General features: G+C 36.1%; 1 protein-coding gene across 14 annotated transcripts in view; it reads right to left on the bottom strand.

The window, feature by feature from the left end:
- Window positions 1-19,155, bottom strand: part of FAM110B (family with sequence similarity 110 member B) — a 200,715-nt gene extending 181,560 nt beyond the window's left edge. For 13 of the 14 annotated variants that reach the window (XM_074278716.1, XM_074278714.1, XM_074278724.1 and 10 more), the window contains exon 1: window positions 18,445-18,860. The gene's annotated coding sequence lies outside the window, so the exon portion shown is untranslated. Of the gene's footprint in view, window positions 1-18,444 lie in introns of all 14 variants that reach the window. The other variant, XR_012484319.1, reaches the window with a different exon arrangement.
- Window positions 19,156-19,402: the final 247 nt, after the last annotated feature.

Below are 19,402 nucleotides of genomic sequence, written 5' to 3'. Positions count from 1 at the left end.
TTTAAGAGACCATAATATTGCAGGACATGCAGTTATCCAACATCACTATAATAATACTGACACTTCAGGAGATGGGCTTTTGTTTCAAGGAGAAGCTTGGGGCCATTAAAAAGAATTTCACATTTTCTCAAAAGCAATCTTAGCCTCTTATATTATATTATCAATGCCTCTCCCCCCAAAAAGGTGAACGAAAAGTCATCAATAAGTATTAATCTCCTAACTCTTCTTTCTCATCTATATAAAAATACTTATGAGTAATTTACATTAACATCATGAGTACTTATATTTATATCTGAGAGCATTCTTGATGAAGGAGTGAGACAGAAATAGGCTTTCAAGTGTAAAATTTCATAAGAGAACATTCTTCAAGAATTACAAAATTGTTCAGAAAGAGATAAAGAATATAAACTCTCACTGAGATTATTATTTGGTAATGTATTTTTCCTATGTATATGCCAAATTTAGAAATGGATCCTCAAAGTGCCTAACAAAAATAACTTTGTTCAAAGACATCCTCCCCACTCAATAATTAATATCAAGGATGGCATGGGTATTGTAAGGCTTAATGGTGTTTTCATTGATAGAAAGAGATTCGGAATTCAATTCCCTAAATTCACAGAATAATTCAATTCCCTAAAGATGGTGAGACTCTAGATGTTGTATTTTTGGATGACCTTGTGCTGATTGTATCATGCCCCGGAAACATCATAGCACATCCTCTAATGAGATCACAGTCTCTCAAAAAAAAAAAAAAAAAGGATGAAGAATGCTTATTGTTTAGATTATGACATGCAATTAAACAGTAAGCCTATAAAGTCATTCATCAGAATATATCTTGAACTTTTATATATATATGTATATATATATATATATATATATATGTTTAATGAACAATGAGTTAATCCCAGAACTAATAGGGAAATGAAAATGAAGATTTATATGGGCCTAAATTGTTACATACAATATATTATTAAACAGTATAAGCCCTGATTTTGTAGTTAGGAGATTCAAATCTTTATTTTACAACTTATTAGCTATATGTATATGTGTATAAAACCATGAGCAAGTCACTTTAATTTTATATTGATAATTTATTAAGCATTTACATTATGCCAGGAAATGTTTACAATGTGTCAGACACAGTGCTAAACGCTAGGGATGCAAGAAAACTAGATGATCCCTTCAGCTAAGACCTTATATTCTAATAGTGCAAGATGAATGATAAAGGAAAGCTAGAAAATAGGATCAGGGAGAAATGGGAATTCAGCTTCTGGTGAAGAGGTGATGTAGTCTGGAGAGTGAGTTAAGCCAGAAGTTAAGTAATCATGCCTGAAGCAACAATCCTACTCAGGAACTTACCAATTAGGAGAGCAGGTGCCAGAATGGTTGTATCTCAAAGGTGGGCAAGATAGCTGGGGATGATGCGGAACCATTCAGAGAGTGATTTGAGCTTCTGTTTCCTCATATATAAGATGGTGAAAATAATACTTGTAGTAACTATCTCATAAAATGTGGATGACAATAAAAGGATATTATGTACATAAAGTACCATGTAAACCTTAAAGTATGGCATAAGTATTCATTATTATTTATATTATTATATTAAAGGTAGCTATTTAAAGTTAATGAACTTCTAAAAACAATATTGTTGCCTTTATCATAGATACAACAACAAATACACATATGTATATAATTATATGTATTTATATTTGTATGTAAATGTCATATACATACATATCCACAAACTATTTTGAAATTCTCACCTAAGATATTAGTAAATCTTTTATGAGCTTTAATATCATGGAATCCTTTAAGAATTGCCAACGTCGGGAATATGATGAACATCCAACTTACAAACTAGCCAAACTTCATGACAGTAGTAGCCTAGCATGTTCAATCATAGAGATTTTGGCTCAACTAAAATAAAAAAAGCATTGCAATAATTAGCACAGTTGGAAAAAAGAAAACCTCTAAAAAGTTGCTTTGCTAATAATTAAAGTTCTCAAAGTATGGATGATCACTTGCTGGTGATAATGAAGGAGATTCATACATCAGGTAGAATGCTGGCAGAGATGATCTCTAAAATTTCTCCTAGCTTTAAGATTTCATGTACTTATGAGGTTTTTTTGAGGAGAGAAGGAAATCAAGAAGACCTATACAATTACTAATTTAGTCCTGCCTGCCAGCAATCCTACTTGACTTTTATTTAATTTACTTAAATAAAATAGCTAATATTTGGAGGAAATGTTTGTAATTCTGAACTAAGAAAATGAAGAAATCTCAGAAATGAGAAGTTAGGCCATGGTTAAAAAAATGAGATATCCATAAAACTTCAAGACATTGTTCTTATATAATCAGTTTACCAGTGATCCATGACATCAAATGCATTAACTCTCAGTTATTTGTTCCAAAAGGTAACTCTTAAAACTTTTCTTGAAGCCTGATTACAACATAATTTAATGGGTTATATGCTTATGAGAGGAGCTTTGCAAACTTTAAAGCACAATACACATATGATGTTACCATTATTGTACTAGGGCTAAAATAGATAAATATCCACTAATCCACATTGTTCACTATTTTAATTATTTGAAAAGAAAAGAATATTGGGGGATTTAAACATCTCCCTAAGGGCTTTAGGAAGATTAAAACATCTTCTTCCACCCAATCTCCCTCCCCCCCCAGCCATAGTCTGCTGTCTTTCATGCCCCTACTTGTTGGACTCAGAATTATGCAATACAGATATGCAACACTAGAAAGCCATTTTATTGCATTCTTAAGCTATACTAAGAAAGGCATTACATTCTAAATTGGGGGTGGTGAGTGTAGGAAGGGAACGCAGACAGCCATGGTCTTGTTGAATTCTATCCTAGTTAAGACACCTAGAATATTCAGTTCTAGGCAGCACTTTATTAAAAAAAAAAAAAAAAAAAAAAGTCACTGATAAGCTGAAAATAACCCTATAATAGGGCTTACAAAATGGGGAAAGGACTTAAGAACATGAATCAATTAAAGAAAGTGGAGCTGTGGGCATATTTAATCTATAGAAAATTCTGGGAGGAAAGACCTACTAACTGAAATTTTGGAACATGAATTCTGTGAGGCAGTGAGGTGAATTCTGTGAGGAAGAAAGGAAAATCAAGACTTGAGAGAATTATAGTAGCATAGCCAATGCTATCAAACTTTTGTATGTTCATTTTTTGGCATTAGTCCGGCAATAAGCATTTATTAAGTGCCTACTATGTGTCAGGAACTGTGCTAAACACTGTAGATAAAAAAAAAAAGATAGAGAGAGAAACAAAAGAGAAGATACTGACTTTAAGAAACTCACAATCTAAGGGCAATATATAGTGGTCTATGGGTTATCCATCTCTATGGTTCATCATGCTCATTAGATAGTGGTCTAATATTTAGTAATAAGGGCTTACCTCCAATTTTTTTTCTCTTCAATTCTATACTTGAGCATCATTCAACAAAGTATTACACCAAAACATGAATTCAATCCCTGTCTATACTAAGCCACTCTCTACTGCCTTAAAAGATATGTTGGTCAATACTGAGCATCATTTCTTTTTAATGAGATTAAACTAGATGTTAGTCTTACCTTAGGTGGTGCAGAAAAAAAATCTTTCCTGTGCCAGTAAGCTTTTCATGGTTCTCAGTCTTCTTTCATGAGACTACAAGGTGACAAATTATCTGTTTTAAAAATCTATTAGCACAGATAAAAGTTGTCTTGTCTGTTACAAGGTTTGCTCTTTGAAGCTTTGGAATTGAGCCTCTTTCTAACAAAGAACAGCTTTTCCCATAGGAATCTTATGATTTTACACAACAAATGCCAAAAAAAAACCAAAGAAACTTTCATTACTTTATTAACCAAAAAGGGGCCAAGAAAAAAAAAGGGAAAATGACACTGAAAATCCCACCATCAAGCAAAACAAAAGCTAGCAAACCCTCTTTTTTCTCTCTTTAATAGGCATTCTCTGTTACATTAACATTGCACCACTGATCTCAAATAGGCAATAGTGAGCCGTACCTCCTTCATGTTAACAAGCTGCACAGAGAATGTGCACAATGGGCACAGCACGTTGAGGCCACGTCTACACCGGAATAAATGGCATTTCAAAGAATAATCAGCACGGTTTAGTGTGCATGATACACTTACACCATCAGCAGCTTGATGTTATATGCAGAAGGGGAATGGAGTCAGGACCAAGAGAGTGGACTCCTGGGAATGTGGTCCTAATCCTTTTGTTCACAGAGCTGGGGGGATGCATGCAGGGAGACACGTGGCGGTCGTGTCTGGAAGAAGGCAGGAGTGTTCTGTGTGGCTCATCATAGTTCGTATCAAAAAGCACACAATCCTAGCACTTGGTCCAGGTAGGACAGGATTATTCACTCAGGGGCTAGGCTCCCAATATGGAAAGTAGGCTGTTCTGGGAAGCCATTCCAGCTCAGTCTGGTTGACTTCAAAATGAAGTTTCTTGCCAGAACTGTAAAGACTGTCAAAATAGTGCATTAGAGATAGTTTCAACTTCATACACACCCATTTTTTTTTTTTTTTTTACAGCCCAGTTGGACATACAAAGCCCAAATTCCCAGCCACTGGAACTTAACTCTGGATATCATCTTCAATTTCTTCATTCCTTCTTCCACCAAAATAATGGCTTCTGATGAATGAGTCTTTTGTTTTATCTTACCTGGAACCAAGCCTCCACATCACTTCCTATCCATTTCCAAACATGCTTCCACATATGTACTCTATCCCTTTCCAGCCTTCCTTTATGTGCTTTCTCCCCCCACTAAATTGCAAATGCTTTGACAGGAAGGATGTCTATATATTTCTTTGCATGTTGTCTCCCCCATTAAATTGTAACCCCCTTGGAGACAGAAACTGTCTTTTGCCTCTTCCTTATATCCTTAGTGCTTGCTATATAGTGGATGCTTAATGAATATATGATGAATAAATTAATGTTTGCCTCTTATATATGTCTACTTTCAATTATAGGGATGCCTGATGCTCTGAAAATTCAAAACACTGCCAACTGTCATCATCAGGAAAGCAGTCAGGAACATAGAGCAGTCATTCCCTGAAAGAGCATAAGGACAGGGAAGTACAACTTATTAGCGTAAATGTCACATGGAAAACAGCTGGTTTATACGGTGCTTTAAGTTTTTCATAGGGAAGTACAACTTATAAGAAGTACAACTTTTAGGCACAAAAGGCACTAATAACAGCTGACATACAGTGCTTTAAGTTTTTCATAGGATGTACAAATTATAGCACCAAAAGACATTAAACAATCACATCTAACTTTTATATAGTGCTTTAAATTTTAAAAATAGATATATCATTTAATACTCTCAGCATATTTAATTAGAAACTTCATTTTAACAGAAGAGGAAACCAAGTCCTAGAGAGATCGTGACCTCCCTAATGTAATGTAATTACTAAGTGTCATAGGCAAGATTCTAAAGCAATCAGATCCAATAGGTATTTAAGAAGACCCTATAGACACTAGTAATATAAAGACAAAAAAAAAAAAAAAAAAAAAAAAATGTCCCTACCTTCAAGAAGCCAAGATTCTATTAGGGAAATAACACATTATGTATTATCTGAGAAAGGATAGAACACAAATTACTTTATGGTCCAAAAGGGTTTCTCCTGAAAGGGGATTCTTAAGATGAAAGTTGAATGAGGGTATGGATTTTAATAAATGGGGGCATAAGGGTGCAAACATTCCAGACATGGGGGGCGGCCTGTAAAAAGCCAAGGAGGAAGGAAATGGAATGTTGAGTTCAGGGAACAGCAGTTGGACCAGTTTGAATGGAATGCAGAGCACCTAAAGTGCTATTATGTGAAATGAGCAAAGAATGGTAAGCTAGAGAAGGACTAGGAAAAAGTAAACCAAGCTGAGTCATTTGAATTTTATCATGAAAGCAATATGGTCAGATTTGTGTCATGAAAATTATTTTGATATCTGTGTGGAAGATTGATTAGAATGGACAAAGAGTCAATCAATTAGAAAGCTGTTGTAATATTGCAGCCAAGAGGTAATGAGGTTGAGAATTAAGGCTGTGGCCATGTGAATGGAGAGCAAGGGACAGGTCTGACATAAATTATAAAGGTAAAATCAATAGGACTTGACAAGCCATTGGACATGAGGAATGATGGAGAAGAGATGTAAGACAAGAGCTTAACAGGATGCATGGTAAAGTCAAATGAAGGTTCATTAAAGATGGGAAAGACCTGAGTAAGTTTGTAAAGCCATAGAAATGAGGGAAATTGAAGATGAAATTAAAATAGAGCAGGAACATCCAAGAGATAATGTCCAGAAAATGAGTTGGAATCCTTATATACAATGGCTATCCTGGGACAAGAAGTACCTTTCTGACAGGGAATGGAATAAAAAGTAAAGAATAGGAGATAATATAGAAGGATTCTGAGGTATATATATATAGGAGAAGAAGGGAACTCTGGACAGAAGGCTTTTATTTCCTTGGCAGATTAAGCAATAAGGTTCTCTACTGAGAATGAGGGTGGAAGAAGTTCATTTCAGAGCTATTTATATTCATTTTAAATTAATTTTACTTAGACAATATGAATAAAATGAAAGATAATATAAAATATTGAAGTTATTTGTATTTAGTAAAGAATCATTTTATTCAGTGTTAATAAATAAGTATATATATGCATTGTCCCAGTTGAAAAGGATTTTCAGTGTGTACTTCTATGAAATCGATGGCTACTTGTGTAGCCATCTTAAACTCAGAAGTTCAAGGTTTAAGAATAGACACTGTGGAAAATGTGATATATAGACAGTCACTTAGGGATGAATAAAAGAATAGCCACACCGAAGTAAAGACTAATTGAGAACTGTGTTGTACATCCAGAGATCAAACAAAATATAACTGGAGTTGGAGAGGAGAAGTGGAATTGTGGGTTTTACAGCGGGGTTTGGTTTTAATGTGTTAATGATATTATATAATGATACTGGTAAGGGCAAACATATGCAGAATGTGCTTATAAAATAATTTAGCTGATACTAAGGAACAGCTGGCCTGTTTGTTAATAATTTGACTGTATTACAGAAATTATGAAAAATAGAAATTAAAACAAGAAAAGTGTTTTTAGGTCTTTGGGACATTAAACAAGATATGGGGCAATACACTAAAAAGAAAAAGAAAAAAAAAACTTTTGAATTCTGCTTTATTGTTAATCCACGGGTCTGTGGGAAATGACCAGAGCGAAGCATGTGCTTCTCATCACAATATCTGTTTTGAACTGAGGCTTTACTGTCAGAATCCTTCACGTTAGAATGACTCTGGAAAAGTCATTTGGAAATATCAACAAGGGATTATTAGCCTGGGCTGTTCACTTCAGTGCTGGTGAGTTAAAAAAGAAAAAAAAGGTGTCACATAGCTAGGAGGCATCATCTTCCTAAAATAGGACACACAAGTAGCCATCGATTTCACAGAAGTGCACACTGAAAATCATTTCCAACTGGGGAAATGCATATATTTATTTACTAAAACTGAATAAAATGAGTCTTTACTAAACACATACAAATCATTTACATATTTTATATTATTTTTCATTATATTCATATTGCCTAAGTAAAATTCATTTAAATGGACATAAATAATTTTCAAATAAGCTTATCTTATATATATTCTACTTAATAAGTGTTTTGATTGACTAATTGATCTTTACAACACAACTGGACATTAAGTACAGGCATACCTCTCAGATGTTTCAGGTTCAATTCCAGACCAATACAACAAAACAAATATCACAACAAAAAAAAGTCACATGAGTTTTTTTGGGTTTTGTATCTGCTATGTTTATGTCATGCTACAGTCTATTAAGAATGCAACAATATATCTAAACAAAATCTACATACCTTAATTTAAAAATTATTTATTGCTAAAAATGCTAATCATTATCTCATGTTTAAGTGAGTCAATCTTTTACTGGAGGAGGAATGCTGAAGGATCCTGACTGATCAGGGTGTGTGTGGTAAAAGTTGGACAGCTGTGGCATTTTTATTAAGTAAGACAACAATGTCATAGATTGACTCTTCCTTTCACTTGAACACTTAGAGGTCTTTGCAGGGTTATTAATTGGCTCAATTTCAATATTGTTGTGTCTCAAGGAATAGGGGGGTCTGAGGAGAGAGAAATACAGCAAACAGCTGGTTATTGAAAGAATCAGAACACACACAACATGGATTAAGTTGCTGTTTTATAAGGGTGTGGTTTGTGACACTCCAAAACAATTAAATAATAACATGAAAGATCATAGATCACCATTAATAGATATAATAATAATGAAAAAGCCTGAAATATTGCAATAATTACTAAAATGTTCCATAAGAGACATAATGTGAATAGATGATGTTGGAAAAAATGGCACTGATAGACTTGACAGGATTATGACAAATCTTCACTTTGAAAAAACAAAACAAAACAAAACAAAAAAACAAAAACAAAATCCTCAGTACCTGTATTCCTTGGTATGGTCCAAAAAATTAGTTTGGATTACAGCATCTATTAGATTTTAACTATCCTCCAAATACATAGTTATAATTGCAAATTATAACTGTGACTTCCTTTAATAGGCACTTTAAAGCTATTATCCAAAAATCCCTGAGACTAAGCCAATAAAACTCCCTGGAACACACACTCAAAAAGTTCCAACATTTGACACTGTATTTTTAGTTAATTAACATATAGCCTATCCCTCAAAGGAGGTTAATTTCTCTGGTCAATGCCCCATGCCCATTCACAATCTAATTTCCTAGGCCAAAATGCACAAAGAGAAACTGTGACCTCCTAGTAACAACAAAAAAATCATTTCTTCTCTCTCCATATAGTCACTGAATAAGAATAGATTTTGATGGAAAGAAAAACATGTCTGATACTTGATAATCTCAGCATTCCAATCATTGAACATTCAATGAGCACAAACCAAGGAGTAGATTAAAAGGATCAAACATTTTCACATAACAAAAAGTTATACATACAACAACATAGAATCAAAAAATTAGAAATAAGGAGCTGGATGAGCCATTGTAGATTATCTAATGCATTTCCCTCACTTTATGGATGAGAAAAGAGAGAGGTTATTTGCCCAGGTCACATAGGGAGAAGTAAAAAAGCTAGGATATGAAGCCAGATCCTTCCTCATCAAAGCTAGCATTTTTGTCATATCAAAGTATGCCTAATTCATCATTTTCCAATTTGCCAAGTCATTATTTGACTCCATGATGGTCATTTCCTTTTCCTCTCTATTTTAAACTTTCCAATTTTCCTCACCGATTTTGTACTAAGAAATAATGGAAATGGCAAGGGAGGATAACTAATACATTTCTGTGTATTATCTCTCCTATACAGCAATAATGTAATTGATAAAATAAATTCATACACATAAGCTTATGAATCAGCATAATTTAAGAGACAGTGACTTGATCCTGGAGCCAAGTTTCACTTCAGATACATTCTTGGCTGGTCGTTTAAAATGCATTGGGATGGGGAGAGATTAAGGAGGGCAGACCTACTAACATGCTATTAAAGGAATTTGCCTATGGTAACATAGTGATGAAGATGAGGACCATGAGTGAAAACTGACATTTATATAATATTTATTATATGCCAGGCATTGTTCTAAACACTTTATAATTTTTATCTCTTGAAATCCTCACATGAATCCTGGGAGATAAGTTTTATAAATGTGTAACAAGCATACCAAATGTCTCGTCAAGAATAAATGTATTTATTTATCCAACAAATATTTCTTAAATGTCTACTATGTGCAAGACAATGTGCTATTGAAATTATAATGGTGATCCATGTCAAAGTACATTCAAGGAAATATACAAAGTGTCTTAAACTAAGGTGGTATCTGAAAATATAATTCAGTAAGAACTAAAGAGAATGACAGATACCAAAATAATTTCCAGCGCTCTGCCCAGCCAGACTTCATCCAGCAGTGTAGTTCTGTCAGGTTGCCAACAATGTCCTATATTCCAGTTCAACATTTGGCAGAACATACTGCCTTTATCATCTGGGGCGCAAAAACCTTAAAATCATTAGTTGCTTTTAGAGCCTTCCTTATATTGTCCAAAGTGTTTATTAACAAGTTAGTTATGATTAGGCAATTCCAAACAACAGTATCTCACAACATTAATTCAATTCACCAAACAAATATTTATTCATTAAATTCAAACAAAATTATCCCGTACTAAGTGATCTCTACAAATGTCCCATTACAGTACTTCATAAACATCCAGAGGTAATCAAGTTCTTAAAGACATTATGAATTAGTCTAGTCAACAAACTCTGAACAGTTTAGTCTATGATCCAGGAAAAGTATTGAGAGAGTTATTATCACAAGGATGACCACTAGATTATGGACAAAATTTGAGGTCCATTTCTCCCAAGATGCTTCCGTAGGAGGCAAAAAAGACAAAAGCCAAGTCAAAGACCAACAAAGAGTTAAAGGGCATAAGTAGGAACAAAATGAAGAAAATCCAAATGTAGACCAGCTTCTGGGGACCTCACATACTTTGGTTTCACAGGAAGCTCGCAAAAATGAATTTGATCATTTTGCAATCGTTGAGTCTGAAGACTGAAGACATCATCCAGATAAAATCCAATAAACATCAAAAAGCAATAAAGAAACTGCATGACCTTGATGAAGCCAAGTTCAATGTAGTGTCAAGACTGAGAGGAGACCTATATCCCACTTCCTTCAAACTAAGATACTTTGAATCTTTCCAACAAAACTGAAATTGTCTGGGATAATTCAGCTACCCAATTCACAGTCAATAGATATTTCCATGTAAATATTTTTAAAAATTAGAATAGATGTCTATGAAACTGGCCTAGCTACAAAGCAGCCCTCACTTTTGTACTGTTGCCCTCTCCTTTTGCAATAGGAGAAACTGAGGCAGAGGATGTTAAGAATCTCATACTTTTGAGGTCTACTTAACTGTTGGGAATCTGAATACAGGTTTAATCTTTTCCCCAACAACTCACAAGCTGACACCTCAAGAAATACTCAACAATTCCATTCATACTGACATTTTTGTTACACAAGAAACTAGAAGTCATATATCCTTAGAAAACAAGGTGGCTCATCATGTGGCAAAAACTCCAAGATAATAGATAGCCTTTAAGTAATGTTAGGGTATTGAAGACACTAAAATCAGTGGAAAGAAGCATATTTCCTTGGGAGGATTTGCGGAAAGCCTGGAGGGATTTCAATCTGCACCAATGGACAGAGTAGCAACATTGATTGAGATCACAGATCCATCTAGATATCTTCTAGGTGGAAGATTCTTAAGTTAAGTGCTTGAAGATATTGTCCCCACCCTCACTTAAGGAATTTTTAAGCATGGGAGGAGAGGGAGAGGAGGTTAGTATAGGTTCCAAATGAAATATAAAACATGGGAATGTTCTCTTGAAATATATGATCAAAACAATAAGAAAGCTGTAATATCCTAAAGAAACTTAAATTGCTCATTATTCCATAATCTACTTAATAGTAAACACCATGCAATCTGCAACTTATCAGACCTAAGGTAAATGAACTTTGTTTAGAAGGATAGATAGCGCCCATCTGTTTTTGTTCTATTTGACCATTAATTTTAAGAAACCCATATCTATGTCTGGCTCTATCACCACTACCCTTCTCCACTATCTTACTGGCACCCTTAGCGACATTGTAAAATTCCCAAAGAGCATGGTAAGAATAGGAGCAGCCTGCTTAACCATCTGCCTGCCAACTGTGAGGTATGAGCCCTGAGATTACCATAGTGTCTTCCCTTAGCAATCTCTTTCCTTATAATCACAGAGGAAAATGGAATATGAATAAGTGAAGCTTTACTTCAGCTTCACTAGCTATAGGAAGGCTAGGAACAAAAACAACACATATGGTTTGGTATAACTGAGTAGGACTATGCATGCAATTAGAGGTATATAAAAATGTTTATGTAGAGGAAAGTGTGTGGTATTTGTATGGATTTCTCGGTCAAGAAAAATAGTGGGGTGAAATGGAGAGTAAGACTCCAGAATGAGAAGACTTAGATTTAAGTCATAATACTTAAAACTTATGGGCAAATAACCTAACCACTCAGAGCCTCAGTTTTCTCATCTGTAAAATGAAGTGGCTATTATCAATTAGCCTCTGAGGTACCTTTCAGAACAATGAATTTAAGTATATGATAAGATGCCTGGCCCTCCCCCCACCCCACAAATTTTTAAATTAAATTCAGCAGACTTTTTTTTATTGTTTGAATTCCCTTCTTTGAGACAGGTAATTTCAATAAATTAACTTTTTGAGATTCTAATTCTAAAAACCTATTCGTGATTTGGATACGAAAAAAAAAAATCACAACTAAAAGATGAACTGTTTTCTTTTTGATCATTACTCTTTACAATAAAACTCCAATCAATTTAGTAAAACTGACACCAAGAATAAAAAATCTTGAAGCATACTATAATTCTTCCTGAAAAAAAAAAAAGACTATTAAACATATGAAACATAAATTCTTATGATATCTGAAACAAAACTCTGCATTAGTACATAACCTTTTTAAAGAGTTTCCATATGCCTGTGTATTTTTTAAAAGTCTTATCTGGAATAGCCCAATTTTGAAACTCATTGATCTTGCCTTGATGCATAAAACATACTGAGGGATTCTTAACTAATTCTTCCAAAAACTTGTCTGCCAAATAACTTATCGTTTCCTCTAGCTTAGGTAGTCACCTTTGAACTTTACTCTAAAGTATTTACAATTTTAGAATCACAGCTTGATGCCAGTTTCAAATTGTTTAATTATCCACATGTTCCCTATTTTAGCACCAAACATGTGGAAAAAAGGAAGTAATTTGTTTTACTTATTGAAGCTTGCCAATAGAAAAGATCATGTCTTGGAAAGTTTTAATTCTTGTGTGACTTTCCTAGCAAAATTGGAACTTTTTTTTTTTTTTTTTTTTTTTTTTTTTTAACAATAACAACAAAACCCTTAGTACTTTCTAGGGATTTTAAAGAAATGATCAAATTAATGCACATTGCTAAATCAACTATGTGTTTTTTAGTTTCTTCTCATAACCAGAAGGAAGAAAATGTAAGGTACTAGATATTCCTGATTTAAGTTTTGCTCATTTTCTACCACAAGGTAGGACAAGCAAAATAGTATTTCAGAAACTCATTCATGTGGTTTTAAAGACTGACTAGAAAAGGACATTACAGGATTTAGCAATCCTTATCTCTATCTAAATTATAGTTAATAATGTGTCATCTCAAATTAATCTTTAAAAACAAAGTCCACTCTTCCCCCAAAAGTCTCCGATTCATTCTATAACTGATGCTTTTAAAGGACCAATGTTAAGGTTTGTCTCTTGATAAATGAATTGCAACCTTATCTAAAAAAAAAAAAAGTCCAAAATTATCTCAATTTTTCAAAAATATTGCTTCAAAATATCCTTGTTAGTCAAAAATTTTGAAACACTTTTAACATTAACTTAGTTCTGAAAGTTATGAGGTTAAGGCAATAGATGCATTAGGAAAGGATTTGAACCAATAATCTTAAATTCTCTGTGGATGGGAAGATGATTATAATTAAAGATACCATTTTATACAAGCAAAATCAAGAGATCAAAAAAAAAAAAGATAAAGCTTTCTCTAGATCAAATAATTGATGGACTCAAGAAAGTAGGCTCTAAAATGCAAATTGTTTCTCTGAAGTATTAATTCACATCCCTCACATTGGCTAAGATGACAGGAAAAGATAATGATAAATGTTGGAGGGGTGTGGGAAAACTGGGACATTAATACATTGTTGGTAGAGTTGTGAACTGATCCAACCAATTCTAGAAAGCAATTTGGAATTAACCAAGAGAATATTGAGCACAAAAACAACAAGATTATGTGATGATCAACTTTGTTGGATGTGACTCTTTTCAACAGTGAGTTGATTCAGACCAATACCAAAAGACTTGTGATTATGGGGATTGAATGTGGATCACAACATTTTCACCTTTTTATTATTGTTTGCTTGGGTTTTTTTCCTCTTTTTTTTTTTTTTCTTTTTACTCTGATTTTTCTTGTGCAGCATTATAAATGTGGAAATATGTTTTGAAGAATTTCAGTTTTAACATATATTGAATTACTTGCTGTAAGGTGGAGAGGAAGGGAAAAAATATGGCACACAAGTTTTGCAAGGGTGAATGTTGAAAACTATCTTTGCATGTATTTTGAAAAATAAAAAGCTATTATAAAAAAGAAAGAAGGGTCTAGATGATCATGTTTTCATTTGTCCATACACAGTTCATAAGATCATATATTTACAAACTGGAAGAATGTTTAGAAGCCATCACTTTTAAGCTTCCCATTCTATAGATGAAGAAAGTGATAGGAAAAAAGGGTCACATATTTTAAGAATAAAAGAAAAAGATAAAACAACAACAAAAGGGATAATATTAACTCTTAAGAATTAAATGATTTCTTTAGAAAGTCCATAACACCTTAATTTCTCTCCCTCAGAGTCTTTAGGGTTCAATAATTCTGCAATTGAAGTTGGTGAAAAAGGTGAATAACTAACTTCAGAATAAAAGAAAAACAAAAGGAGTAGAGCAAAACCTGAGTTAACTGAAATGATTTGAGGTATATATAGGTTATTCTACTAAACTAGAAAGGTTGTTGGTTAACTAATTCTTCCAGTCATCGTCAACTCTTGGTGACCCCATCTGGGGTTTTCTTGGCAAAAATACTGGAGTAGTTTGCCATTTCCTCCTCTAGCCATTTTTACAGATGAGAAAACTGAGGCAAAAAGGGTTAAATGACTTGTCCAGGATCATACAGAAGCACTTGAATTCAGGGCCAGTATTCTGTTCACTGGACTATCTTGATACTTTACAGATTCATTAGATATAATATCTTAAATGAGTCAAGATCTGTGCTTTATATTATCAATGTGCATCAATGTTATATATTCATATCCATTCTCAATATGTGGCACTGTAGCTGAAGAAAAAAATAGAGAAAGAATAGAGGAAAAAATTGGACTGAATATATACTAACCCCAGGATGAACCCTGGAAATTGATTTTTTAAAATATATTCATTCCTGCTAAGAATGTTTTCATGCAATTTCTTTCTTTCTGCTAAAAGTGGCAAAGAAAATTCAAATTGATTGAAAGTTTCTCTTATTTAGGCTCCACTAAAAATACTCTACTGAATTAAGAGAATGGAAAGAAAGGAGCTCTTTCATCTAATTATACTTGATAATCACAGGAAGCATTTGTCTAACACTTTGGGTTTTTCTAGTAAAGTCAAAAGCATGAAAGACTAATAGAAGCAAATATTTAGAAAATTTCATAATGTAAACTCACTATATCTTTAGAATCTGGGTTAAGGCAGCTAGTTGGCACAGTGGCTATAGCACTGGGTTTGGAATCATTTAGACCTGAGTTCAAATATAGCCTTAAATAAGTACTATCTGTGTGACTGTGCCACTTAACTTGTTTGCCTCAGTTTCCTCTTCTGTGAAAAGGGGACAATAATAGCACCAATATCACATGGTTATTGCGAAAATTAAATGGAATAATAATTGTAAAGCTTTTATCATAGTTCCTGGCATATAGGAGGTACTAAATAAATAATAGTCATTATAATTGTTATTATTGTTGAAGCAAGGACAGTTAAAAACAGAGCGCCAACTAGACCAATCTACCAATGAGGAAAGTACCTAAAGAAATAAAATGACTTGTCTAGGGTCATACTTCTGATTAAAGTCAGGGGACATCTCCAGATGGCCAATTCAAGGCATTTTCCAGGATTAACTGTAATATGCAACTTTCTCAATAAATGTGTTACAATGTGCTACTCTACATACTACCATCTACTGCCTCTGCACTATCTTTGCTTCCAAGATCCAATAATGTGCTTTTCTTAGTTACTAAGTTATTCAGGACTGGAAAGAGGAACTTTTCAGAAGTAGCAGATGAACCTGAAAAGAAAAAAGGTTACTTTTCTGAAAAAAAAAAAAAATTAAATAAGAAACTTCTTTGAGAAAACTAGCCTAGTTTCCTTTAATCAAGCACTTGAGAAGAAAAAAATTTCTTCATTATCCACATAATTAGACAGGTATTACATTTTAGCAGTTTTAACATAAAGATAGGAATAGAGATGCCATAGTGTGATACTTTAGGCAAGTCACTTAATCTTCTTGTGACTTTTTTTTTTTGACTGGAAATATTACTATCAATCTACTGAAGAAAAATGTTCTGAGAAAGGGTTTAAACTTATAAGCAATAATGCAACTCACTAAAGCCTTCAGGAGCATAGGCAAGAGAAATATTGTCTAGCTCGATTCTTTCCAATTTCTGGAACCTTTTATACTGTTAGGTGCCTAGGGAAGCTTTGTCTATTAACTCTTTTATGATGCTACACTTAGATACTAGGGCAGTATATTGCCATAGTATTGTTTCTTTAGACACTGGGTAGTTGATCCAACTTCTCCAGCCAGTAAGAATGTACAAATCAATATTTCAATCTAAAAAAGAAACCCACAACATCATTAATTCTGATGTAGAGTTAACCACAAACTTACTTAGGGGCATAGCTAAATGGATTTGGCACAAACAACAAATTTGCAAATAGCTCAAATATATTTCCGCAGCTAAAGTTTACTCAATATTCATTGATTACAAAGAAATTTTTAAAAATTACTCCTATCCAAGTCATTTTTATTCCTAATTTCATCCTGGTGTGTCATGTATTTGGTTCAGACCACTATCAGTTCTAGTATACTGAGATTTCATCAAAGCAGAAATACAACTTGTCAATTAGTAATAAAGTTAACACTATTTGACAGCATATTTGCCTGACCACAGAATTCGATGCCATATATTAAACAAAATGAACAGAATCACAAAAGTGAAGAAAACAGTTAAATAAAAACAAATTAAACCCAAGATCTTGGCTATCCACAGAAGGAAATCTATTGAATTGGAGACTCTTTAATCTTACTGTCACAATCCCTTTTGAAAACAGACCACTCAGTAGCCCTTTCAAAGTCATCCACTGAAAGAGTTAGTCTCACGTAATGTTGTGACAGATGTGTGCCAGATTTTGCATAGGACATAAGTTTGGCCCCAAGGAAAAGCCCAGGGCATGCCTACATTACAGGCAGAATGGGAAATGAGCACTTTTATCACGGGGCTTACTCAAGCTGAGCAACAGCCTGAAAGGGTTAACCAGCAGAGTCCTCAAATTCTCCCTAGCACCAGGTGTTTTCTCTCCACTATACGGAGGAATTAAAGGACACACCAACGATCTCTTCCTTCCCCATAAAGCTGCTTAAGGGGTAGGGGGGAGGGGAAGAGAGAAGGGAAGGCGTCCCAGTTCTTTGCACTATCTACGTCGGTAGTAATAACAATTATAGGACAGAAATCCAATGCTCAGGCAGCAAGCATCAGGGGCTTCCCACAGCATGGATATGTTTTATTGCCTAGTTACTGAACTCTCCTGAGCGATCTGGGGCACTAGTGAACCAAAGATAATTTAATTCTCCTTCAAATTTGTGTGCTTTCAAAGAAAGCCTAGACATTCGAGACCACGATGGGAGGAGGAAGGGGGACAACTTCCAGAGCCCCAGGATTTACAGTCGCGGCAACCTCCCAGATAGGAAAGGAAAGACAAAGCAAGCTGATTATCATTGATGTAGCTGCCCCAGAAGTATTTAGCATAAACGACTGGATTTTCTTTTAAGGAACAACCACAGAAATCAGGCACGAAAAGTAGGTCTGAAGCTCTGTCTACATGGTGATCCCTTCCCCCTCCAGGATTAACTTCTGAAGCTGCAACTTCAATATCTGAGGGGCTTTCTAAGCACGCAAGTGCTCCCCCCCACCCACCCACACACTTCAATAGCAGCAGCAGCTTTCTCCTCCTCCTTACAGAAAGCTGGAAACTTTAGTTGCTTGACCTAATAACCGCTACTGCTTTCTCCGAAACTAAATCAAGCAAAACCAATAAGGACACGACAGACTGCAAAGGAAGGGGGGTGTGAGCACAGCCCAGGAGAGACCCGAGGGTGCTCCGCATTGTTGCCACCCGCAAGTGGGGTCTGGATGCTCCCCGGGAGCCGGTACGATCCAGTCGTGGAAGGGGACGAGGAGAAGGGGAGGGCAGGGCGGACTGGGGGAGGGGGCAGGGTCTCTGGCTTTGCCATGTACCCCAAGCAGCGGCTTCTGCCACCACTGGAAACGCACGCGCCGCGGCGGCCGAGGCGGAGGCAGCTGGGCAGCTGTGCGCTCCCCCGCCATCCCCAGCTTCCAGCCTCGCCAGCTTACATGTTCGCTCGCTCGGACCGCTGGCAGCCCAGCGTCGGCGGCGCGCATCCCCAACCCCCCTAGATTCTCGGGTCAAGCCTCTCACCTCCAGCCTCAGCCGACCCGTCCCAGGCAGCCTCCCGGGAAACGCCGACGAAGGCAGAAGTGGAGCGAGAGTCCTCCGAGAAGCTGCCGCCCCCAGCTCCAGCTCACGAACCGCTTCCTCCAGACCCTGAATGAAACTCGCTGGAGCCGGAGACGCCGCTGGCAGAGGAAAGGAGAGCTCGGCAGCACCGGGCCCTGCCCACTAACCCCCGCACCCACGGGGGAGCGTGGCAGGGGGCTGCTGCCGGCCCCCGCCGGATCCTGTGCCCCGACTCTCAGGGGAGACCGGCGGTGAACAAAGTGAGGGCCGGCCGGGTTCTGGACTGGATCGGCGAGCCTGCAGAGCTCCAGTCGGGAGGGAAAGCGAAGCTGGTTTTATGGCCGCCTTAGCTAGTGGCGGCAATGGTTTGGTCCACACCAGAGTGGGAGGGCTTAAGGGATGTTTAACTGTGCAATTGAGGGAGGGAACTTAGTTTGAGTTGGGGCTGTGGCGTGTGAAAGCTTGCGTGTGCACACTTTGGTCAAGCGTATTATTGTTTACTATTAATTCAGAGCTGGACCACGGGGAGTTCAAAATCACAGCCCCTAAAACACGGCACGCAAACCCACCGAAATGACAAGGGCTGGGGTAGCCCATCCCAATTCAATCAATCAAACAGTGAATTAGCGCATACAAAGCACCTACTGGTGTCGGGGATCGTGTTCCACGCTGGGAGTGCTGAAGAAAATGTAAAACAGTCCCCAACTCCACAGGAGCTCTCACTAACGGGGGGGGGGGGGGGGGGGCGGGGACGGGGAGGGGAGGGGGAGAGACTAGATGCAAACAAGACAGACACGGGATAAATTGTAAATAATCCGGAGAAGGAAGACACCACCAGTTACAGGAGATCGGAAAAGGTTTGCTGTAGAAGGCGGGACTTTGCCTGGGACTTGACATAAACTGGGAAGCATAGATGAGG

Source organism: Sminthopsis crassicaudata, chromosome 1 (assembly GCF_048593235.1).
Source record: "Sminthopsis crassicaudata isolate SCR6 chromosome 1, ASM4859323v1, whole genome shotgun sequence".
NCBI classification, from domain to species: Eukaryota; Metazoa; Chordata; class Mammalia; order Dasyuromorphia; family Dasyuridae; genus Sminthopsis; species Sminthopsis crassicaudata.
Note: the sequence above shows the minus strand (reverse complement) of the source record. Positions and strands in the feature narration are given on the sequence as shown.